Source organism: Coturnix japonica, chromosome 13, assembly GCF_001577835.2.
Source record: "Coturnix japonica isolate 7356 chromosome 13, Coturnix japonica 2.1, whole genome shotgun sequence".
NCBI lineage: Eukaryota > Metazoa > Chordata > Aves > Galliformes > Phasianidae > Coturnix > Coturnix japonica.
This window is the reverse complement of record NC_029528.1, coordinates 10,617,311-10,642,026: the sequence shown is the minus strand read 5'-3', so window position 1 is coordinate 10,642,026 and position 24,716 is coordinate 10,617,311. Positions and strand designations below refer to the sequence as shown.

At 46.6% G+C, this 24,716-nt stretch overlaps 1 long non-coding RNA gene across 1 annotated transcript; it reads right to left on the bottom strand.

Moving 5' to 3' along the window:
- Positions 1 to 294: 294 nt before the first annotated feature.
- On the bottom strand, positions 295 to 6,922 carry LOC107320300. The gene is made up of 4 exons (XR_004308948.1): positions 6,794 to 6,922; positions 6,649 to 6,700; positions 5,225 to 5,346; positions 295 to 4,046 (listed from the first exon to the last, which is right to left on the bottom strand). It is a non-coding gene; the product is annotated as an uncharacterized LOC107320300 (long non-coding RNA).
- Between the last annotated feature and the right edge of the window lie 17,794 nt (positions 6,923 to 24,716).

Below are 24,716 nucleotides of genomic sequence, written 5' to 3'. Positions count from 1 at the left end.
TTTGCTCCAGCCAGGGAGCTTCTGTCCCTGGGGCAGTGTTTGGTGCACCCAGCTCAGGACTATTCCTACCTTCTATAAGCTCAAGGTGGGAAGGTTTAGATGAGATGTCAGGGGAAGTTCTTCACAGAGAGAGTGGTGAGGTGCTAGAACAGGCTGCCCAGAAAGGCTGTGGATCCCCCGTCCCTGGAGGTTCACGACCAGGTTGGATGGGGCCCTGGACAGCCTGGTTTAATAACAGATCTGGAAGTTGGTGGCCCTGCCTATGGCAGGGAGTTGGAACTTGATGATCCTTGGAGTCCCTTCCAACCCAAGCTATTCTATGACTCTATGAGTCTTGCACTGTGGCTCCCACTTAGAAGAGCATCCAGGGAGGCTTTGTCCTCCTGGACCAGCCAGAAATGGAGATAGAGGGCACAATAAGTACAATGATGGCAGAAGAAAAAAATATAAATAGTGGCAGCCTGTAGGGAATGTTCACCACTAATCCCATCCAGATTGCTACTGAGTATAAGTCCTTCCCAGTCCATGGGGAATACAGAGCCTCGGGGTAGAGTCAGGCCCTGATGCAGTGAGAACTGGAGGACAAAAGCACAGCCATGCTCCTAAGTGTGTGATAGTGACAGGTTGGTTGCATCCACCCAGGAGTGAAGCTCTATCGCAGCACTCTCCATGGCTGTCCTCTGCTGTGGAGTTTAATCTTTGGCATGAGATCCATCCCGAATTACCTTTCAGACCTGGTGAGCTGAAGGAGATTTTAAGGCTCTGAACCTTCCATAAGGGATTTCCAAGGGCTTACTTGCCATAGGTTGACCTTTGAAGACATGAGGTGTAAGCCCTGGTGGCTCAGGCAGGAAAAGAGGGAGCAAAACAGGAAAAAACAGAAGCTGAACAATAAGATGCCAGTGAGGATGTGAGACCAAAAAAACCCAGTGAATATTCATGGAAAATAAGGTAATGTGAAAAATAGATCCATGGAAAATGTCAAAAATGAAAGTTACCATGAAATCTATTCTGTATACAGGGTAGATTCTAAGGAAGCTACATTTGGGTCATGCAACATAGGCTTTCTTCTAGCTAGAAAAACAATTGCACAATAAATATTGACTCACTGCTGGAATAACAAAATCCACGTAACCTTCTCTTATGGGTGATGAAAACCCAGGAATGAAATCTGCAGATGCCAGGAAAGCATCTCATGAGGCTCAGGGGAAGCTCATCCCAGTATAGCTGGACCCAGTGGGAAACTGGCAATGGAAAGAGGAGGATGAGGGTTTGCAAGATCCCAGGCAGGCAAAGAAGTGTGCAGCAGCCTCAGCAAAACTGTGCACCTCTCCCTCTAGGGGTCATGGTGACTTCACAGAATGAGTGTGCAGGGCCAAGCCTCGGTGCTGAGCTGTCTGTCACTGAGGATGGGCTTCAAAGAGACGTCACTCTGTGGCCTCTGACCATCTTCAGCTCAGCAAACAGCATAGAAGGAGCTCTGGAGCTTTGCTGTTTCACTTTGCTCAGAGCTGAGGAGGTGCCGAACTGCTTCTAGCTGTACCTGTGCAGTGCCTACAGGAGGAGCGAGGTGACTTTTCAATGAGTGAGATGAGTTTTACTGGACGCATCATCCTCACAGGGAGTGTGGGGCTGAGGAGCAGCAGCCACCTCTCCTGCTTGACTCCCAAGCCCTCCCAAAGCCTGAGGACACGCTGCCAATATTTTCGGGGTCACAAGTCACCCTCTGTGGCTGACAGCTGCTCTGGCGGCCAGCAGGCAGTAGCTGGAGGAAGCTATTCATTTCCTTTTCCATTGAAGTTTAAAAAAAGAAAAAATCTCGTCTTGCAACCATGACCAAGAAAGGAGGCAACAGCACAAGGCAAATAAACAGTCATTAATGTGCTTCAGGGAGATGTTTATGTGAAATTCCTGGAAAACTCAGGCTATCAGCAGGGCAGTGCTGGGGACAGGATGAGAGCTGGGGTAGATGGCCTGGATGGAGATTTGTTCTGCCACTGCCCGCCTGTGTGAGGGGACAGCCAGCACCCAGCTGTGTTGGGTGCTGGAGAGAGTTCTGCTTGCAACAAATGACCATACTCCATACACCCATATTCCAGTGCTGGGACCTGCTCAGGCAATATTTACCCCCTTGGAGATGAAGTGATAAATGGTGACATCTGTAGCTCTGATCTGTGTAACCCGAGTCAAATAAAATCCATCACCAAAAGCCAGACTGAGATTCCTTCCTAGGCTTTGTTTGTTTGCAGCTCATGCCTGACTCCCTGCAGCCGGCCGGGCTTTGGGTTTCCTTTCATAACCTGGGCACACAGCTCATGGAGAAGATCATTTTGCTGAATGCTCATAGAATGAGTAGCTGCACCAAGCCACTCTGCAGCAAGTGTTCCTTGTGAAGGCACTGCTAAGCCCCAGGGTGATTTTAAAGAGAAATCTGCAAAGGACGGTGCTTGGATCATTTTGAAACAGCTGATAATTTGCCAAAGGGAGGCAAAACTCACAGTCCTGACCAGCAGCATTCACTGAACAACCATGTTTGTTACAAGTGGCTCCAGGCCCCAACCTGCTCAAATTCCCCTTCAGATGAGTTTTTCTGCACGGGCCCCTCTTTGCTCACAAAACCTGACCTAAACCCACAGTGCTCTTTTTCCATATCCTGCTCCTGCTCACTTACACTGTTGTTGTGTTTCAGTGACGAGCAGAATAATCCCTGCACATAAATTATATTTATAGCATACCGTTGGATCTTACAGGATGAAAAATACTGCAGCAATGTAAGTTATTATTTTTTCCATTGGTTCCAGTGAGTTGAGTCCTGTTTAGGAACGTCTTCTCCATAATTAGGAAAATGTCACAGTGACTGTTTATCTTAATCAGCGGGTCTGGAGCTGTGAGTGCCCCGAGCTCCCTATGGCCAACTTCTAGCATCCCCAGAATGATTTAGCAGCAAGCAAAGGATGGAGGGAGGGTTGTGGCACACCAGCCTACCTGCTGTTTGTGGAAGAAGGTAAAAGCAGATAAAGCTGCTGTGCTGCCACTTTGCAAGTATGGTGCTTTACCTGTGCTAATGGCATGCAGGCGGTGGGGCTGCCTGTGCCTGCAGGACAGGGCTGCGTGACAGGAGGATGGGCCACACTGAAGACTTTGCTTAGGTCACACATTCAGAAAGCTGTTGAGAATAAAGTAAAGAGATGGAAATATCCTGAGCAGACAGGATAGTGCTTGCATGTTGCTTTCTCCCTTGTTTCTTTTGTGGAATTTGATTTTGTTTTTGTTTTTCCTGGCATAATAAACAGCTCCTGGAAGCAAAAGGTGGAAAAACAAACCTGCAAAGTGCAAAAACAAAGAGCAAACATGGGCATGCTCGGTTCCTAGCTGTGGGAGGCTGCTGAGATTGGCTGTCATCACCCTGGCCAGGAGGGGCATGTGGTGGCACTGTGGTGGGGGCAGATGGCCTTTCCAGATCAGCTGGCAAATGGCCTGGTAGGAAAGGTCAGGTCTTTCTGACTCAAGATTGTGTGACAAGACCCTCATGATGTGGCTCAGGGACTGGCATGACCATGGCTCCCTCAGGTTCCTGTGTCCTGCCGGGCACCAAGCAGTGTGGATTTCTCATCAGCGCCTCTGGAGATCCAGATCCATGTGCCACAGCCCCTACAGCCCCCATTTCAAGCTGGCCGATGCCTCCCTGCCTGTCCCACACTCCACCATTTGCTCTTTAGAGAACACCACACTGAGAAAGCAGTCTTACCTCTGAGATCCACAAGACCTTGCTTGGCAGATACAGATGTGTTCAAACATGATTTGTGCCCTTTGATTTCACTGCTATTGAGTGTGTTCTCCCAGCCCTGCCCTGCTGACAGAAGGACTGGGGGAGCATCAGCCCCAGCTGAAAACACAGAGCATCACTGAGGCTGAGTGATTCCTGCTGCTGCTCAGAGTGCATTCCTCAGGTCTCGCCTTCTCCCTGTTGCTTGCATCTGTGCATACTTTGAAGGGAGCTTTGGTGGAGTTGGGCACAAAGGGATCCCCACGTGCATAAAACATTGCTGAGAAAAAGAAAAGATGATGGGATCTTGCTGTGGAACACACTGTCATTTCATTCTTCAAATGGAAAGATATTAAAGAAAATAGATTTTCCTCCAGTATTTCTGTAAATGCCTCTTACACAAAAAGATGCACCTTTCCATTTGGAAGACTGGGAACACTGAATTTAGCAAAAAAGACACTCTTTTCAGTGGAAAATATTTCACCGGGTGCATGTACTCATTGCACACTGAAGTTCCATGCACTCGGTGAAATATTTTCCACTGTGACAGCCAATTGCTGCTCTAATAAAGAGTGTTCCAGAGGAACTCCAAGCTGTGGTACAGTTGTTGCAGGGAAGCTGCTGCTGTAACCCAGAGCCATTTGGTTTTGCAGCAATTTCAATTGGCTTCTCAGAGATGGAGCAACTTGCTCTCTCTTTTCACACTGCTTTGGTTTGCTTCTCAGCTCTGCAACGTTTCTCAGTGTTGCAAAGGAGGTGTCCTCCTCAGTGCTGCTGCTTTTGCCTTGATCTGCTTTTGCCAATGTTAATTGCCCAGGGAATAATTAATTAAAGCTTCTCTCCTGTTGTGTAATATGGAGGCTTGTGAGACCTGCCTGCGCCCTGGCACTGGGTTTGTTATAGTCCTACACCTGACTGTGGTGACACTGCAGCTCAGGGTTTCTAGCATCATCCCTTTCCCAAAGAGGGACCTTTTCCTCATCATTATTAATGCAGGAATTATGGCTCCAGAAGGACTTGAGATCCTTCCATACCCAGCTGGATAACAATGACTCTGAACGCTGCCTTTACTCTGCAAAGTTGGTGTTTCAATGAATAATTGATTGGATGTGACCCAGTAGAAGTCGCAGTGTACAGTCAGCCTGTGGTTCACCCATAGGAACTGGGAATCACATAAGAAAACACGTGTAACACATGTAGCCCCTCATTAATGTTGCAGTACCGAATACATCACTAGATTCAGACTGAGCTCAATTGCTTCATTTTTCCCTGTGCACAACCGAGCAGAACTAAGCTCTGCCAGATTTGGGTTTCTTACAGTTTAATTCCTCCAGGGGAAGCATGCAAACATTTCTTATCAGAAACTCAAAAGCAGAGCGAGAAATAACCCTCACATTTATCACTGACTGCTGAGCCCTGAACCAAGTACATTCACTATGGTTTAAAATACAGTAGTACCTGGCTTAGAAGGAAATATGTTTGCTGCTGGGTGTTCTTCTGTCCTTTGTCCTGCACTTTTTGTCCCTGGATCCCCACGTCCTTCTCCTTCATACAGATTTATCGCTCACTCCAGGGCAGTGCTGCAAAGGAGATTAACAGGGAAACAGGGTTTGTTCTCAGTGGGCAACAAACATTGGGAAGAATGCAGCTTGTGGGAGAAAGAAATCATCCCCACATTGTGGGCTGAGTTCAGTGAAGCATTTCCCCCTCTAGATTTCCCTCCCACTCCCTGCTAAAGGTGCTGCAGTTCTTTTGCTCTGACACATTTGCAAGAAGCTTTTTATGCCCGGGCTATCAGAACCATCCCTCTTTTATTTTGAAACTTGACATTGCTTTCCTTTTATTTCTTTTTGGAGAAAAAGGGTGAAAAAGAAGAATGAATGCTCTCCAAACGAGCTAAATAAGTCTCTTTGTTTTAAGTCTAGCTCATCTTCTTTGCTGTTGCTGTTCTGCAAAGTAACTTAGGGAAAAAATGGACTTTTTGGTCTGAACTAATTTGTTTTCCTCTGATTTTTGTTTGTTCACAAATGAAACTGAAAAGGCAGATCCTTGGCTGGCCAAAGTTGGCCCCAACAACTGAAACACTCCATAAGGGGGTTTTGACTGTTTTTTTTTCAGGGTTATTTTTACTCCTTAATGAACCCTTGGTCCTGGTGGAAATGAGCTCAGTAGTGCACAATGCTTCCTGCAGTCACCTGCCAAGCCAGAGGCACCCATCCTGTCACCCTGTTCCCAGATAGCCAGGGTGCTGCATGACACTGCATGGGGACAGCAGCCACCACAAGGCACCCCAGCATCCCTGGTGGGACCCAGGCCTGGATGGCCCCTCCAGCTCAAAAGACTGGTGCCAGCACACCAGCTCTGCACCACAGAATAACATAGCAGCTGTGCCCACCTCCAGAGGCACAGCAAACATCCAGCTGAAGAGCAGCACTTCACATTGATAACACTAACCTGAGCTTGATTACAGCTCTCCCCATGCTGCCCAGGGCTCTGCCAGCATCCCTGAAAACATAGTAAGCGTGTCTATGCTTCCTCCCAGTGGATGACTGTATTCCTGATGCACTTCCCAAAGGAGCACTTATCATTTTCCTAAATTACTGTAGTGGATTTGAAAGTAATCTCCCAGACAGCCTGGAATAACTAAGTCCTTTCAGCCACCTTGGATTTGAACTTGGACATTACCTCATTTAACTGTTCAGTGTTTAACTGATGGGAGGGTTCAGTTACACACAGATGGTGATGTATCAAAGGCCCTTGGAGAATGGCGATGTCATACCAACCATGCCATACCTCCCTGTGTGAATAACTTTGGGTAGGTAAAGAGAGAGGAGAATAGTAGCAATAGGTAGCAAAGGTGGAGAATCAGATGGACATCTTACCTAGGCAGCGTTTTCCTCTTCCTGCCCACCAGCACACAGTTCCACCTCCAGCCTTTGGGAACATATTATGATGAACACAGTGTCTTATCTCTGGCCTGAGGATTTCTGCTTATGGATGGGGAAATGAAAGGGAACAGTTCATTACCTTAATCTTTCCCAATGAACCTGTAAACTGCTGGGCGTGGGAAGGTGGAGGAATGAGGTCAGCGCCTTCTGGGCCACAAAGAAATTCCTCTGTAATTCTCCAGGTTGCAGGAACATCACAGTCCTTATCCTGGAGTACCTTTTTCAGAAGGAACAGCATAAACAGTTCAACCTTAATCTCAGTGATGCTCTTTATTAGACTAAACCAGGCTGGCATCCATTTGATATCTGTCCAAGATGGACTCTCTCTTTTTCTCTTCTGTTTGAAAGACCATTAAAATACTCTTTTCCTGGGTTGTAAATAGAAAGAAAAAGATTCCTTTCTGCTGAGCTTTCTTAGTGCCAAGTCAGCAACAAGCACAAGGGAAGCAGCTGAAAAAGTGCAATGAACAGAGGTTAAACTTTCTTCAGACTGAGGCAGAGAATGGTGCTAAACCAGCACTGACTGCTTTGGCCTCACTTTGTGTTAGCCTCTGAGTAGCTTTCTTGCATCCAGCTTGCAGCAAGCGAGGGAAGAAGACGAGGAGAAAGGAGCAGAAAGATCAAGAGAAGGGAACAGCTGATCAAGGCAAGGCAGGAAGAGACTGAATGCGAAGTACTGTTATTCCTGTATAATAACACAGAAATTATTGGCTGCTGGTCCAACCCCATCCATCAACCCATCATCCTGTCCCTGGTCAGATTAATGACAGACGCTTCAGCAGAGGGAGTTTCTTCACCCCCAACACTGCGTGTCCTGCTGCATACAGCAGGGTGCACATCTGTGGTTACTTAAAAGCCTGAAGGAGTCAGTGCTATTGGCACGTCCTACACAGTGAGGAACTTCCTGATCATTTCCTTCACTTTTCCTCCAGTACAATCCCAGCTGCACATAAACCTGACCAGGAGGAGCTAGCTCACAGAAATGCACATGCAGAACAGTGTTATAAATACCTTTACTCTTCATATGCAAGAATGAAGAAAGAAATGAATATATGAATGACAGGCCTAATGTTTTATAATGGCTGCCTGAGTGGTGAAGGAGCTGACATTCACTGGAGCCCATACCTTCAGCCTGACACATCTGTGATGACAGGTAGCAGCTTTTCTCTTTCTTCTGCCAAAAAAATAAAAAAAAAAAAAAGAAAGGAAAAAAAAAAAGAAAAGAAAAAAGAGAGTTGAATAAAAGACCTACATTCTTCCAGGGCGTGGTGGGTGACACCACATATGGCATCAGTGCCTCGGCAGTGCCAGCATTGAGTTCTCATGGCTACACCTGGAGAGACACCGGGCTATGCATCAGATGATGGTATCTCCTCTGCCTCACTGTGTGCTGCCCGAACACCGCAGCATGACACTGTCTGCTCCCAGACCTCAGCTGTTCTGCAGAGAGGAGACAGACAGTCTTGGCTTCAGCTCTGCATTTCTAACTGAAGTTGCCAGTGCTGTTGTGTAACAATGTTTGCTTTTCGGTGGCTTTTGTTATTTGTTTTCTTTAAGATACTCCATTTGATACAGTTACTTCAAGAACTTCCTTCCCTATTTTATTTGCCATTTCCACAAATTTTAAGCCAAAAGGGGAGACAAACTAGAAAGTAGAGTAGCCCTGCTTCATCTCATTCCTCCAGCACAGTCTCTGTGCTTCTGGGGAAAGCTGCAATGCTTCTATATAACATGAGCTTGGAGGCAAGGGTTGCTAGATTGAACTCTGTCGTATGACAGCCTCTTCCATAGTAGCAGGGAAGGTAACATGCAATGGTCCTAAATTAGAACTTAATGAGACTGTTTTAGTACATAGCCGTGAGTTGCTCTCAAGGAGCCAAGATTTCCCATGTGCAAGTGCTGAAAAGTCTCAGTCCCTTTTGCAGCCTGAGATAACCCACATAAAAGCTGCAGGAACCATTTCTCCTTTACGCTGTCCAACATCCAGAGCAGTGAGGGGTTCATCCCAGCTTTTATCTTAGTGACCCTGTTGTAATTAACTCAGGCAATAAATCATTTAATGATGACACACTGTGGCTTCTCAGCCTGGGGAGCACTGGGCTGTCTGCAGGGGGCAAGGGAAACAGATGCTGGCACCAGCCACCCCACAGCACTGCCACCATTTGCTGCCCCTGTGTCGGCTCTAGTGGGGCAATGATTTGCCACAAACTCATAAGTCTACTGTGCTGAGGAGTCCCCCGGCACCTGGAAAGCTTTATCCCTCAAGTGTGAAATTACCGCACCCGGGAAATTAAGAAGGAAAATTAATTCATGCTGTAGATTTGCTATAGAAAGATAATTCCTGTTTCCCCTGTGCAAAATGCTCCAGGCATACTAATGGCCCTTGGGCATAGAAGCTGCTCTGAGAGCTGTGTTTTCTCTGGGAATGACAACAAGGGGCTGAACTGCCCCAGACACAAGACAGTGGCCTCTGTGTGCCTACCAGGAGTGGAAATGTCATTGTTACTTGGAAAGAATGCTCTCAATTGGATGTATCTCATGTCTTATAGGAAGTCAAAAAGTTTTAACAGTTCACCTGTATAGCAGGTATCTTTGCTCAAATACTTTTGTCCGAGAAGATAAAGACAGATGAGATGCTGCCTTGGCACACTTTTCTGCACTTTTCTTTCATTACTATAGGTACAGATTCAACAGGGACTTGGTTCTTGCCCTGCTCCCACTATTCTCTCTCATTAAATACAAAATAAAATAAAATAAAATAAAACAAAGCCACTGCATTCAGCAAGTCTCCCATCAGATAAGACACAACTGCAGTCAAAGCAAGAGCAGAGATAACACAGAAGAAACACTTCACCAAAGGCAGCAAAGTCCCAGTCCCCTTTGGGGACTCTGAGGTAATAGAGAGAAAAGCCAACTGCCCAGCTTTGCTATAGATAGTGCTGGATGATGTTTGAATTATACTGCAATTATTCACTATATTACTCCCATTTTTTGTTTTTTTTCTCCACAAAATAATTACCCAACTAATAGTCTGGTCAGAAAGAATAATCCTAATTTGAAGGGACTTCTGGAGGTTAACTTGTCCAACCCTGAACTCAAAGCTGTTTGAGGGGAAAAAACACTAAGTACTCCTGTAGGGAATTAAACTGGGAATAAAGTCAAGTTTCAGCGTGAAACAGAAGCAAAACATCTCACTTGGGGATCCTGCAGCCAAAGTCCTATGCAAATAATAATTGTTGCATATTAAAGGAATGAAGGCTCAATTTCTTGCTTGGTTAGCAAAGCTCTTCACAGAAAACTGAGTACTTACAGTGACTGATGCTCAGATCAGATCAGCCACACAGCTGCCTCCCACTCCTGCTGCTCAGCATCCTTTTCTGCAGCATCCAGAGCTGCCAAAGTAATTGCCTTCTCAGAAGCCATCTCTCTCTCTCATCAAGCTGTCCATCCTGAAAATCACCCTGAAAAATACCAAACCCACACAAATCCAAGAGTCAAACTTCTGTGACGTCCACTCATCTCCACCCTCCCAGCAAAAGAAGCGTTATGAACTCACAACACACTAAGCAGAGACCTCTGAGATCATCAGGTCCAAACCCAACCCATCCCGCCGTGCCCACTGACCGCACCCCTCAGTGCCACATCTCCATGTCCAAGAGGACACCCCTAGGAACAGGGACCCCACCACCTCCCTGGGCAGCTGTGCCAATGCAGCACCACTCTTTCCAAACATCCAACCTTATCCATATATGCATGTTAAAGTATGGAAAAGAAAGACTGCAAATTACACTGGAAGCATGCATATCTGTCCTAATGGTCTTCTGAACCTTATTAGAAATAAACTCAGTCTGTCAAGAGCAATCCTTTTAAAGCTAATTCTGTATTAACAGGGGTGGAAGAAAGATTAAAAAACCCACCTTTGGAAACTCAAAAAATGGTTGAGCAATGATTACTAAGCCAGCAAATCAGGTTATTTTGTGTGAAGAGCGGGTAGAATAAATATAGATATATATGGACCCAGTTATTTGAGGTCTTAGCTTGTTTGTGAATTGTTTGGCATTTTATATATAGCACACAGTACTTAAAAGTGGTCAGCTTCTATCAGTAGATCCCACACAGCTGTGTTTGGAAACAGCCCAGATATTTGCCAGTTTATATTACGAGGATGGACAACGTTATCTCAGGGAGCACCTGGACGGTCACGGCCAGCAAATATTGCTTTACTGATGGCGACTGTCGTCAACATTAACAAGAGCAGATGGAATAATGAAACATTTACGTACACATTATCCAATGCAAAATGTGCAATCTCCATCTCACCACCTCCTGGTTTATGAACCAAGTTGGCTACAGTCTGGACCAAATTGTTAGGGAAATATTATCCAATGAAGACATGCCAAAACACATTATTCTCTTAGTGTGTATATTCCAGCACCATATCACTCCACTATTATGTCATTGCCTGTGTTTCTGGCAGAAGATTCTAAAGGTTGTTGTATTAATATTACACTTAATTATAGTGCATTCTGCTCTTAAAAAAATAAAATAGACGATGAAAAGCAATAGAGGTCAGCACCTGTTCTTCCACCATAAATGCTTCTAAGTCATAAAGAATCTCAAGACACCCATCGTAAATATATGGCATAAAAGAGCCTCACTACCGGCCCATCAGAACTGGGACCCAAAGCCCTGCATACAAAGGAGTGAGATCCTCTTCCCTAAACAATTTATACAAGTGCTGCAGTTATGTACACCACGGCAGGAGGAGAAAGGAAACGGGGAATAAATTCTGGTTTTCCATCCATCTCATCCAACCAATCTCTCTCTCACGGTATTGTTTTCAGAGGTGATTGATTGGAGCATGGTGAATTATGCCAAAATGCCGTGGCTTCTGCCTTCAGACACCATGGGAATTTGGTTCCTGTTGACAAGTCGCAAGCCATTAGCACAGACAGTCTGCTTAGAAAGAAAAAACATCCTGGCCCCGGACGATTGCTCTGAGTTCTTGGTGTTCTGAAAAAAAATAAAAAGCCATTAAAATAATTGAACTCCTAATTTAGTTGATCAGAAGCAACAGCGTGTGTTTTCTGCACTCGGACAAAGTGTCCTACTTTGCAGAGGAGGGGACACTCTTTGGCCAGGCCTGAAGTGAGCTCCAGAGCAGCAGAACAGGCCAGCACAGCTCGGGATGGGCGATGCATCCTGTCCTCAGTGCATTGGTTTCAGTCAGCAGCCAGCGCCAAAGCTCAGGGAGCCAACTGCCAAAGGCAACAGCAGGGCTGGAGCACACTCATAGAAATAATAAACCCTCTGGGTCTCAATTCTGCAAGACAGAAAACGTGGGTGATTTTGGGACAACCCTTGGGCAGCTGCTGATGGTCCTTCATGACACCTTTCTATCTGTGCACTCATGGACACCCCACCAGTAACAGGTAATTCATTACAAGGATCTGCAACTTGTATCTGGGGGTGGGCTGCAGCCAACCCCTTGTTAGCAACTGGGCATGGCCAGCACCCATCCCAGTATGCCTGTCCTCACATGAAGAGCCCCAAGGCCAAGCTCCCAGTGCAACTTGTGTTTGCTGGAGGTTGCTTGTACAGGCTGCACCGCAGAGCAGGATCTACACACAGTGAGCAGCTTTCTGAGATTGAGTTAGCACCTTGCTATCACTGATTATTAATATACCCAGGGTGGAGGTTTATTGCTGTGTATACTGCAGGCCGATAAAGATTATCACTTAATTAATTCACAACTGGCGTGTCGTTAGGCTTGAAGCCAAACACTCTATTTTATCAGCGCGAAAAAAAATGCTCTGGAGTCATTTCTCCATAAGTCTATCTCAAACTGACTTCTGAAGTTAAATCTGTAGAAATAAATTAGCATGAAAGTGAAATAAACACCACCTCGCTCAGGCTGATAACAACTCTTGCATGACATCGTGCCATTCTGATGTGTTTGTCAGGGGTTCAGGGTGTCCATCACCCAGCTTCTTTAACCTGGGCTGGAGTTTCTCCTCCAGCCCTACTATCTACATCCTGTTTTAAGGTGCTTGCAAGAAATATGCACCAGCAGCAAGCAAGGATTTGCCCAAATGAAGTAGCCCTGGGTACAGAAACAAAGCAAAGAAACCACTTACCTTTGAAAGGCACAGAGATCTCCAACAGGACACCCTTGCCCCCATTGCCAACCCATAAATGATGTCTGGGGAGGGGTGGATCCTGGCTCCATCCCTTCTGGTAATTCAACTGCATTGTATTCACCTGAGCTCCTCTGGGTTGGCTCTGCCCTCCCACCAGGTGCTCCATCACTGCTTCAGGCTATGACTTAGGTCCTGGCCTGTAGCAGAAATGCTATCTGATCCTACAGTGCTACCAGGTGTGTGATATTTAAGGCTAATTTCACCTAAGAACAGCCAATAACAGCACAATGTCTCCTCTGTACTGTCTCATGTCATTCGACTGTATTCTTGCTGCCCAGGGCTGTGCCCATAAGGAACTGTATGGCACAGAGCACTGGAAGACAAGCAACTTTGCACCTTCCTTTAGCATAGAAGTGCCAAGGTGTGTATGACTTATTCCAGCACTTTCTTCCAGGCAGTCACTCTCCTGGCAGCACAGTGAGGTGCTCCAGGAAACTGGGAGAAAACCTCCATGTGACAAACAGAACAGCACAGGAACACTTTGGAGACTTGGCACCAACTCCAGCTTCTCCTGCAGGCAGATGCAGGAGATGCTGAAGATGCTCAGGCCCCATGAAGGGATGCTGTCACTGTACCTGTCTGGATTCATTGAGGGATCCTCAAGGGGAAGCTGCAGATTCATAGAGCAGCCATTACCCCAAGACATAGGAGCACTAGGGGCAGAGGTGTGCCCCTGGGCTAATGGCGTTTCACAGCAGTGCTTCACAGCCTTACAAATCAGCCCATAATTTATTAGGGGAAGGGAACTTGGCCCACGGTGGAACTGGCTTCTATATCTTAAACAAATTGTTTAAAGAAAAGCAACATGTCTCATCTTTGCATTGGAAAGCATCCCAGCACAAGGTCTGTTTGCCTTACTTTGGCAACTGTGGCTGAAAAGGAATTTGTGAAGGGGAGCAGCAAAAAAAAATAAATGATTTGAAGCAGCCTGGTTCAGCTGACACCTCTGTGTGCCTGGCAGGTCGGGCCACACTGACCCATTCCACTGCACAGCTGCTGCCCTGGGACATAGAGGGATGGCTGAGGAGCAACAGAGACAGACCAGATGTGGGATTCAAACCCTGGCACCAGCAGTGGATAGACTTATATTTGACTGGTGAGGTTGTCCTGGAGAACTCAGTGTTTTGAGACCACAAACGTTGATCTACCTACTTAATTTCTAGGGGTGAGTTTTAATCTGTACAACTGGGTAAATTCAGGCTCCTCTCTTCCAAGTTCTCCTTTAGAATCACAGAATCATTAAGTATGGAAAAGACCACTGAGATCATCTAGTGCAAACACCAACCCATCCCTATCATGCCCACCAGACCACATCACTCAGTGCCACAAACACAGTGCTAACCTTCTGAAAATACACACTCCTCATTGAATATGCCTTCAAGAGGATAAGTTCCCTTTGTGTGGTAAGCATGGCCGGAAGGGGCACTGCAGATTTGGATTACTGAAGATAGCATAACTTGCTTTTGGGGACATGAAGAGGCTTGCTGTGGCTTTTGTGGGTAACATTGCACCTCTGTTGTACTTAGACTAGAACATCTACCCCATGGCCACCCTGTTAACACACACCACATTACAGTCACACCTGCTGTTGCTTGCTGAGGTTACCTTTCTTTACACAGATTGCACATACAGACACCTGCACTAGTACTGCAGGAGGGAGAGGTAGCTGCAGACCCCTCCCCAGTGCAGCCCCAGAACCCTTTGCAGCCACTTATTCCTGCAGCTGTGAGGAGCCACACTGCCCGAGAACTTTTATTGCATGTTTCAGGCAGAACAAAAACATTGTACACCCATGTGTCGGATGCCTGACTGATGAACCATGCCTGGGAAAGCCTCTGACTAAGCCTAATTAGTCAATTATGACTACTGTGAGGAACCACTTAGTGCACCTCTGTAACATGCACAAGCCTCATCAGCATCCTATGGGTGTGTTACACTAGCAACAACATTTTCCATGATCCCAGCACCTCCTTACTGACTTGAAGGTTTGCTAAGGGCACCTCAGCTGCTTGCGGTCACCCAGAAATGAAAGGGCAGGTGACAAGCTGGCTTAGCAGCTTTTGCCAAGAGAACACTCCCCATGGCTCCATGCTCCAAAACTGACACAAGGATATCTGCTGGCATAGCACAGGACATGGCTATCACCAACAGCTCTGCTGCAGTACCACTATGCCAGCTGTTTCAGAGGATGAAGTGCAGAAAGAGTAGAACTGCATCAAAAATCTCTGTTGAACATCTCCAGAACCCACTGAGAGCTGCAGCCATTGCAGCTGCTCAGTGCAGCTCAGGCAAGCCAAAAGATTGAACATCCATGTTTTAAGCCGACAACCTGATACTTCAGACAAAAAAACCCAAACCCCTCCCTGGTTAATTCTTGGATGCTAGAGCACTCCTTAGGCATTTAAAAACCTTAATCCTTTAGCAAACGTAGAATGCTTACTGCAAGCACTTTCTAAAACGGAGGCAGCTAATTCATCTCATGCACTTCTGGCTCTAGCTCAGCTTGGTGAGACGTTATATGAAAGAAGCACGTCCCAACAAGTGTAATCTGGGGCACTGGAGGAAGTCGGATTTTTAATCACTCTTGGCATTTCGGTGCTGTTGAGTGCCAGCATTCAGCCTGCTGGAGAATGACATCACTGTGGGCACTGATAGCTGCCAGTCTGCAGCACCAGCATGTTTCCCATCGCTGGGAGGAGGCTTCTACCTGCGCATTTATCTATCTGTTCAGCTTTGGAACTCAAAATTTACAGGCATTTATCTTAGCAAGAAAGCATTTTCTCGCTTTATGCCTGCAAAAAACTTTGGGCTGATAAATTTCTCGATCAATTACACATGACAGCGTGTAGCTGCAGCATTAGCATACACAGAACTCTCTCCATATAGCCAGTATTTAACTGGATTTATTGATTACTTATTGTGAATTAGTCTTTCTTTGCCAAAAATGCTTTTATGAAGGCAGCCTGATGAATATCTTTAATTAGCTGGCAAACATGCAGCAATGTAAAAATGTACCAATATAAGATCTGAGGGCTCATGGTGAGGCTGAGGCATCTCTGTGTATTTCAAATGTGGAAATTCCTTTTGCTTACAAGTGAAGGGGAAATCTCTGCTTGGTTCCTATGGACCAGCCTGACTCCTACACAACACAGAGTCATGGAATCATCAAGGTTGGAAAAGACATGCAAGTCCAGCTGTTCACCTACCACCAACACTGCCCACTGACCACATCCCTCTGTGTTTCTTTAACACGATGAGGAACCCTCTGCCTTTCCAAGGGGACACCCAGACTGACTGAGTTTAGAAGGGACTGAGATGGGCTGTGCACATCTCTGTATCAGAACACAGCACTGCTGCAGGCCAAAGCCCTGCAGGACACAGCCAGATTGCACTGAGTGCAGAGGAGATGGGCTGGGGAGCTTAATGTAATAATGCACCCTGTGCCAAGGCTAGCACTCCCTCTTTTTCAGAAGAACTAAAGCAAGCATTTCTAAGTTAGTTATTTTCCCCAAGAGATTAATTGCTGGCCAAAAAATACGTTGTAAATCCCTTGCTGTTGGCAGCATAAAGTGCCGTGTTTGTGTAGATATTCTGATGATACCTTAATACCATATTGCTCCTCTCCCTGATCTATGGGACTCGGTACGTTCTGCTCTTCATGTCACTGTTAATTTCAGGAAATCAGGCCTTAATCTGCTTTCATAAACAATATTTTTTCCCTATGAATTGCGTAGCTTTTGGATGTGATCCTTTGAGGAGCAGACGCAGCTCCTTGGGCTCAGCCTGCAATTCTTCAGGAGCTGTCACTGCTGTGTGCTGCCCTGCCAACCATTCCTTGTGCAGGTTCATCCAGTCTTTAGAGCTCCTCCAGTCCAAAAGGGTGAAGGAGAGGTTTAGAGAATCAACTCTGTGATCAGTGCTGTAACCTTTCTGTAAGATTCTTCACTGAGAGCAATACAATACAAAAAAACCTTTCCTTTCCCTAAGGTGCCTCTGCTAAGACCACTCTTGGGCCACGAACCTGAGAGCTATAAGCACACCCACCCTACTGCACCATCATTAGGGCTGGATCTATGAGCAGCTTTCTTCCTCTTTTTTGGGCAGGAACAAACCATCCTGCCCAGCCCTCAGGTTGTCATCCTTAGGCAGCCAATATCCAGTGCTGCATAGGAGCTGAGAACTTGGCTCTGGCAGCGTGGGCATGCAGTAGGGTGTGTTGGCGTTGAAACTATTCCTTCATCAGTATCCAATTTGTTTGAAAAAACAAATGAAAGTCCTGTGAGATGTGATGAATTGTTTAACCAGCAGGGAGCTGGTTCACAAATGAAAATGAGTGGCTGAGCCAGATGCAAAATTCTTGCAAATAACTCCTCAACGGCACAGAGAGGAAAATATTCCAGGGCAGATCTTCCTGGAGGGGAAAATGAGATTCCAATTCTGCTCATTTCTCTTTAAATAGAGGATGTTCTGAATGGGTACCTTCAAACGACAGCCAGAGCAGAGCTCCAAACAGAGGCACTGACCTGCTTTTCCTGTGGAAGCTTTTCAAGTGATAAGTTGCGCTGCTGTAAACCTCAGAGACTGAGGCTCTTTGTCTCTGATGCTTGGAGCTGAAGCTGGTTCATCCCTCTCTAACACCTCTGCTATTTGTGAGAGCCATAGAACAGATGGTAGACCCATGGTGACCGCTCTGGTTGCTCAGAGAACCCAAGGGAAAGCCACAGCTCAGCAAACTTCTCCATAAGGATCGATTCCCTAAGCTCAGTATGGAAAGCAGGTGCTATGATGCCAGGTATACAGCCTGATGGGGCTGCATCACCATCTCCCCAGCTCAGTTGCTGGAAGAATTATCTCAATTTGTCTGCACATGGAAGAAGATCAGGACAGGGAAAAGCCTGGAAACAGTGGTAGTGTGACCCCATGCATAGCAATGTATGCAGAGAGACAGACAAGTTACGTTTGAAGCAGTGGAGAAGATCCAAACACTTTTTCATATTCTGTATCCTGCCTTTCATGTCTTCAGCAGTATTAGAAATGTTTTCTTTACATTTCTGCCTGGAAAAACAATTATGGATGTTAATTACATTGACCAAGAGGTGGGACAGGAGCTGGCCAGGAACAGCTTTTCTCTGCTTGTAAACAGGAAGACTCAACCTTTCCCACCATTCTCCATGTTCTGGAGATGGAGGTGTAGTGAGGATATCAAGGAGCTGCAAAATGAGACCTCAGTGGTAAAACCAACGTAACACAGAACTGAACAAACAAGCAGCATGGAACAAAGGAGCCAGCACCTTCCAGGAGAAACCATACTCCTGTCCTGCTGCAGGCAAAGCCAAGGGAAGGAAGCAGACACCCCACTGTGTTGTGGGGCAACTGGGAAGAGATTGCAAAGGTGGAAGGTTTGTGATGAAAGGGTGAAGCAGTGGAAGGGTATGAGATGCTATGCCTTAACACAGCTTTAGAATAGAGATCTAGAGGTGGTGTAAGCTTAGAGAGGCAGACTGTGTGCTATGTGAACAGGGTGCCACCAATCCCTGCTAGTTTCAAGAACCCCACCACTAAGAGACCTGTCCAAATTGTGATGGAAACCACTTCCCAGCAGCTGATAATATTTGTCCCTTTCTGTCCTCTGGCCTCCTGCTTACACCAGCACAAACTTTTGGAGGATGTTCCAGAGCATGCACAAGGAGATAGTATCCAAGTGCAAGAGGCTTCCCATGGCAAAGTGCTGTTTACGCAACCAGCAGCTAAGGACATGCCCTCGTCTGTATCTTTTGAGACAGTGCAGATGGTTCCAGGTCCTGGGACCGCAACCAGCACTTGCTGAATAGTGAAACAAATGTTCTGGCACTGAAGGGGGCTGCCCTCCTGCAATGGGAAAGGAAGCTCACTGATGAGCAACTGAGATTCATTGTGTGCTTCTTGGGAGCCCCTGCCAGAGACACTCCTCATTTTACAAGGCTTTTTCTTCCCTTCCTGGCAGAAGGAACTAAGAGGAGCCTGGTGCTAGCAATACCTTCTGTGCTCCTGGCAGAGAAATGCCTGCTCCCAATGACTGTACCTGACAGGACCATCTCCACTGGAGCATCAGGCAATAGGTACAGACACAGAAACAAAGGGAGGAAAAAAAAACTGCTTACCTTCAGAAAGATTCAGATAGGCAGAGATCTCCAACAAGATACCTTTGCTACCAACTCTTAAAGGAGGGCTGGGAAGGGGTGGATCCTGGTTCCACACCTTAGGGTCTCTCAGCTTCATTGCATTCACCTGAGCTCCCCTGGGTTGGCCCTGCCTTCCCACCAGGTTCTCAATCAATGGTTCAAGCCCTATCTTAGCATTTTTGCTATGACAGCTAACACTAGACCACTCCCTTCTCCTAGGCTTCCATCCCCAGGAGCACTGATTCTCTTTTTTCAGATCTCAGCCATCTGATCTCCCCTGGTTTTCCCCCATTGTTTGTTTTACCAGCTATTTATGTTGTGAAATTTTTGGATAAGAGCTGTCTCTTGAGATCTATAACACGTAGCTCAAGCAAGATCCTGATCCTGCCTGGAACTCCTGAGCATTATTATAGCACAAATGGAAAACAGCACTAAAGGTGACTCTCAGTCATGTGAAGAGAGAAGTCTCATGAGTCACCCTATGGCTGAGAACTGCACAGAAGTACCAGGTTTGACATCTGTGGCTCACAGGCCCATGCCAACTTCTAGCAGACTCCTGCACTGATCCTTATGAAAGGAAGAATAAGCTCATGTTTATTGCTTATTTGAAAATATCCCACAGTATTTTGTCTGCTGTGCTTGCTTCTGTTTTCCTACCCCCTGTATGCAGTCTGAATCCTAGAGACGTAAATGCTAATCTGGATGGATTTGCAAGCTGACGTTGCCCAAAGCTCCATGTGCCACCATGTTGCCAATGGATGTCCACTGAACACAGACAATTTCTGATGCTTCTCCTCCTGCTGCAGCTGGGTCAATGACAGCTCTGGCTTTCACAAGGTCTCTCACAATGACTGGAACATGCCAAACCATCAGTGGCATGAGCCAGGAATGAGTTCAGAGATGTAGCTGTTGCCCAGCAGACACTTCACTTGGTTGCAAAAGCTTCTCCAGAAGCAGCAGCTTTGTTTGTGCCATCCCACATAGTTTATGCAGGGGCTCAGGTCACAGTGGTCTAAAAGCCTTCTCAAATTATTCATGGACTATGTGGGGAATAAATGCATTTGGGCACTGTACTAGATGACTGTCCCTCCTAACTCAAATGATTCTATGATTCTCTGACATCCACATGCCCAGGCCCAGCAGTCCTGTAAATCAGTCCTGGCCAGTTCAAAATGAGATTATGATCTGAATGTCTTTGTGACACCCATAAGGGATGTAGGGGAGCCACCAAGGACTTGTCCCCTCAGGATGTATCTGGAACTAGAAGTCAACTTTTGAAGTTTTGACAGTTTATGAAGGAAGCTAATTCATTGCAGCAGCTAAAATCCTTCAGGAGAGACTCACCGGGCTATTATGTGCATTTAAGTGAGTAATTAAACAGGAGCTTAAAGTTAATGCACACTTACACTTCATCAGTAGCCAGTGGAAGAACAGGTAAGGGATTTCAGATCAAAAATACTGCCCAAATATTTGGAGGCTTGATGTAAAATCCATTTCAGGAGGCTAACTCACTCACTGCTCCTTCCCTGGTTCATTTCTAGACATAGGAGCTCATTTGATAGCCTAATCCTCAACTTTCAATTTTTGCTTATCCCTGAAGAACAGAAGTCTGTGGTTTGAGACACAGTGTGTTCAAAAGGACTTGAGCTTCCCTGGAAAGGCAGACATATATGCAAAACTTCAAGGATTTGCTCCTAATAAGGCCTCCTGCTAAGTCTATCAAAACCAGCAGGAGCTTTTCCATTGACTTTAATGGGCTTTGGAAAATGCCCTGTATCACAGCAAGGAGCCTTAATCTACTCTAATATACCATCTTAAAGCAAGCACCATCCTCTTTCTCAGAGATGAGATGTGTGAGCAATTCAGGTGGCCTGTAGCGGCCCTTAGCTCATGGTGGTACTCTACTGGGAGTGCAGACTGATGGCACTGGGGTAGGAATGCAGCAGGGACTGAGCTGGGATTGTGATAACAGGCTGATGCCACGTGGGTGGAAGACAGCTGTGAAAATAAGCTGCCTGCCATCTTCCTCCTGAGCACTGCTGCTTTATTTTGATGAAATCCATCAGCTATGCAAGGTGGAAGTCAAAGAATTTCATGCCAGGCTGATGCACGTTTGGGAACCAGTGAGCTGTAGGCCCAGTGTCAGGGCCATGGAGAACAGAAGCAAGTAGCTCTAGGGGTCGGGGGCATTGGCAGAAGGTGGGGAGCCCTGTGTGCACTGGGCTGATCTGTGGCAGGCTGGGCTGGTTTGTATGGCTGCAGCTATGATTCATTCATCCGACATGTTCTAGTGCCAAAGCATCGTTTTCATGAGCATTAAAGAACATGAGGAATGTTATGAAACACCCCTGCTTCCTATTTCCTCAGGAATAAACACCAGTAGTCACATAACTCCTGCTGTTCTTTTGTGCCTGGGCTAATTTAAGAGGTCCAGTTGAACACAGTAGCTGTACACACCTTCCCTAGGTGTGGACGTCCCCCCAGGAGCCAGACATTCAGGGCTATTTATGGACCCTGCCTAGGGAGAGGGGAGAGCAAGAGGTTTGCTTTCAGTGGAAAATATTCCCTGTAAATCTGAGCAAATACCATCATGGGGGGTGATCAAAGAGAAGGGTTTCTTTTTAGGAACTTCATTATGTGTGCATTACAGAATTCCTTGAAGGTGGGGTTTAGGGGTTGGAGCAATGGGAAATACATCTGGATAATGTGTTTGAAAAGTACTTTAGATTCATAGAAATCTCTCCCTGGAGCCCAGTGTTCCCAGAGCTCATACTGATGCCTGGCTATCAAATAAGAGGGAGATGCAAAGAGGAGTGTTATGGCTTCTGGCATGAGAACAGACGATATTGTTCCCACTTGATGTGAGACTGAAAGGTCCAATCTGTATGAATGACAGAAGGAAAGCGGGGCTCTTAAAACCCTCCTATAAAGAGAAATGTAACTCTCACTTTAGGAGCTCTTCCTCGCTGCCAGCCAGACATTAAGTGCTCAGATAGGCCTTGCCGCATGGGAAGGATTTGAAAGAGCAGAGAGGAATGTTTGGCATAGGCTCATTGCAAGCAGAGGGAGGGGGCTTGAGAGAGAAGATGGTGGTGAGGAGAGAGGGCAGAGCAGGAAAAGGGGCTGTAAAGAGCACAGGAAGGAGAATTAAGAGGGAGGTTGAGTTGCAAAGAAAACCTGCAAAGCTGGAGCCTGTGGAGAGGAGGAGGATGGATAGTGGTGCTTCAGAATGTAACAGTGTTTCTTAGGGGAACAGCCCCACTTTGGATGCTGACATACATGCAGCTTTATTTCCCCATATCTCTTTTTTGGAGAGCAATGGAGTCACTTAAATGCGAGTATTTAGTGCAGCAACTCCCAGGTGCATTGAGATTCTGGGCTGCGAGCTCCCAGACTGCTGATCCTGTTTGGAAAATGGCACCTTAAAGTCATTCTGCAGTTCCACTGAAGCTTAACGTGGAGATGGATCATTTGGAGGATAACAGCTGAAAAGTGCACTTAGAGAACGCTGCTGCGAGAGAAATAAGGAGCCCAGAGTTGTTTGAACATAGCAAAGAAATCGCCTTCATTGTCATGCTCGCAAATGAGAACAATTAAACTGCTGCCATTCTTAGGTCAATGCTATTCCCAGGGGTCTCAGTGGCAGCCACATGGAAATGTCTGCGGACCTCAACAATTCATTAGTGACAGCATAAATTATTAATTTCCTCCCAATTCGTGCCTGCTGAGCATGCCTGAGGAATTCCTGCCCGCAAACTTTAAATCAAGCAGCAATGGAGCTGAGCACGGCTCTCCCATGTGCTGAAGCCCATTCTTTTTACGCTGGCTGTGCACTCAGCTCTGTGTCCTCAGCAGTGAGTTGAGCTGCAGGGACGTGCCGACATGCTGGAGGGTTTTCCAGCCATCAGGACCTGCTGCAATCTGACTTTCTGATGTGCTGGTACGAACTGCATGAAAATGAAAACTCTGGGTTGGCTTTTCTCACCCTTCTTAATAGCAGAGGAGGTGCTAAGCCTCTTGTTGTGTCTGAAATGCCATCCCTCATCCCAACAGCCTTACATGGGAATTGCACGCCAGCTATTCTCAATTATTTATTTCTGGGCACCACTCTCTCTTTCTGTAAATCAAGAAACGATTGGTCTGAAGACGGCGTGTGTGGTCTTTTAAATAGACACGCTCAAAAAGAAAAGGTTAAGCAGTGAAATATCCTTCAGTACCTCAGCTCCTCAAACAACAGCATGGGATAGGCACGGCTCCACGGAGGGGCCACCAGGACCTGTGTGCCTGCCCCACTTTGTGCCCCCTCCATCATCTCCACTCTACACCCCCTGAGCTGGGGAAGCCCAAAGGGCCCAGCCTATGGCCAGAGCATCACTCCAGAGCATCAGGTTGTGCCACGGGGCTGGTGGGGGGGAGAACAGCCCTGACTCAGCTCTGCAGATTGAGGCTGAGCAATGAGCATCGCCAGGAGGTGTTCACACAGCAGTTTCTTTGGGGGAGGGAGGGGGTAAGTGCTGAGAGCAAGTGAGTCAGAGGTGTGAGTAAATGTGAAAGCAGCCAGTGAGCAGAGCTGCACCAATGGAAGCACTCACTCTTTCTCACACTTCAGGGATGATATTTTTTAAAACAAAAATTACATGAGTTGAGTATGAGATGAACAACAGCCAAGGAATTTGTTTACCCATGTGCTTGCTACCTGTCTCACAACCCTATTCTTCTGCAGCTTTGCCCATGGTACAGCTTGGGGTGGGATGAATACAAGTAATATTTTAAATGGAAACGTGCTTGTTTTTGTGTGATGTGGCTGCACTTACATCCCTTGCATCAAGCAAAGGAGGTGTCCTCGGGGTGGGGGCATTTACTGGCACCCTGGGGAAAGGGCAATGTGTCATCAAAGGACATGGTCAGTGAGCATGGTGGGGATGGGATAACAGTTGGGCCTGATGATCTTAGTGCTGGGGTATTTTTCACCCCAAGTTATTGATTCTATGAAAATAGGCCACATATTTCAGTGGTTCTGGACTTCAAATGTGGAGTACTATGTCAAGAGTAAAATGCTGTTTCATTCATGAAGCTTCTCAAAAGCAAAGCCAGGAGCTCTACAAGCTTAACTCAGCCTTGCAGTAACTGATCAATGGTGGGAGCACATGGCAAAACGCTGCACATCAGTATCTGGGTGTAGCTGGAGTTGGGGATTAGCTGAATTCAGCTCTGAATGACTGCAGGGCAATGGGAGTGACTCAGCTTCTGGCCCATCAGCAGCACTCACACCTCATTTCCCTGCCCATCCTGCTGCTGCAGTCACTGAGAGCACAATCAGCCAATTGATGCCAATTGCAGCTGCACAGCCGACCCCCAGCCACAAGACTATCCCTGATCTTGCATTGACTTGTTCATTATCCAATGTAGGGCATGCAAATGGTTGTGGGCACATCTGTCCATAGCCATGCTCATGGAGAGCTCTCCATACTGGCAGTGCTTCCACTGGGTGCTGCTGACCTGTGTTGGCAGGGGGAGAAAAGACAGATGGGGCTGAAGCTGTCATTCATTCTGCTGCCCTGGGAAACTTCCATCACACCTATTGCAGGGTGTGCCCAATGGTTCTGTTCAATGGTTGGCTGCCTGAAGAACCGGCACTAAT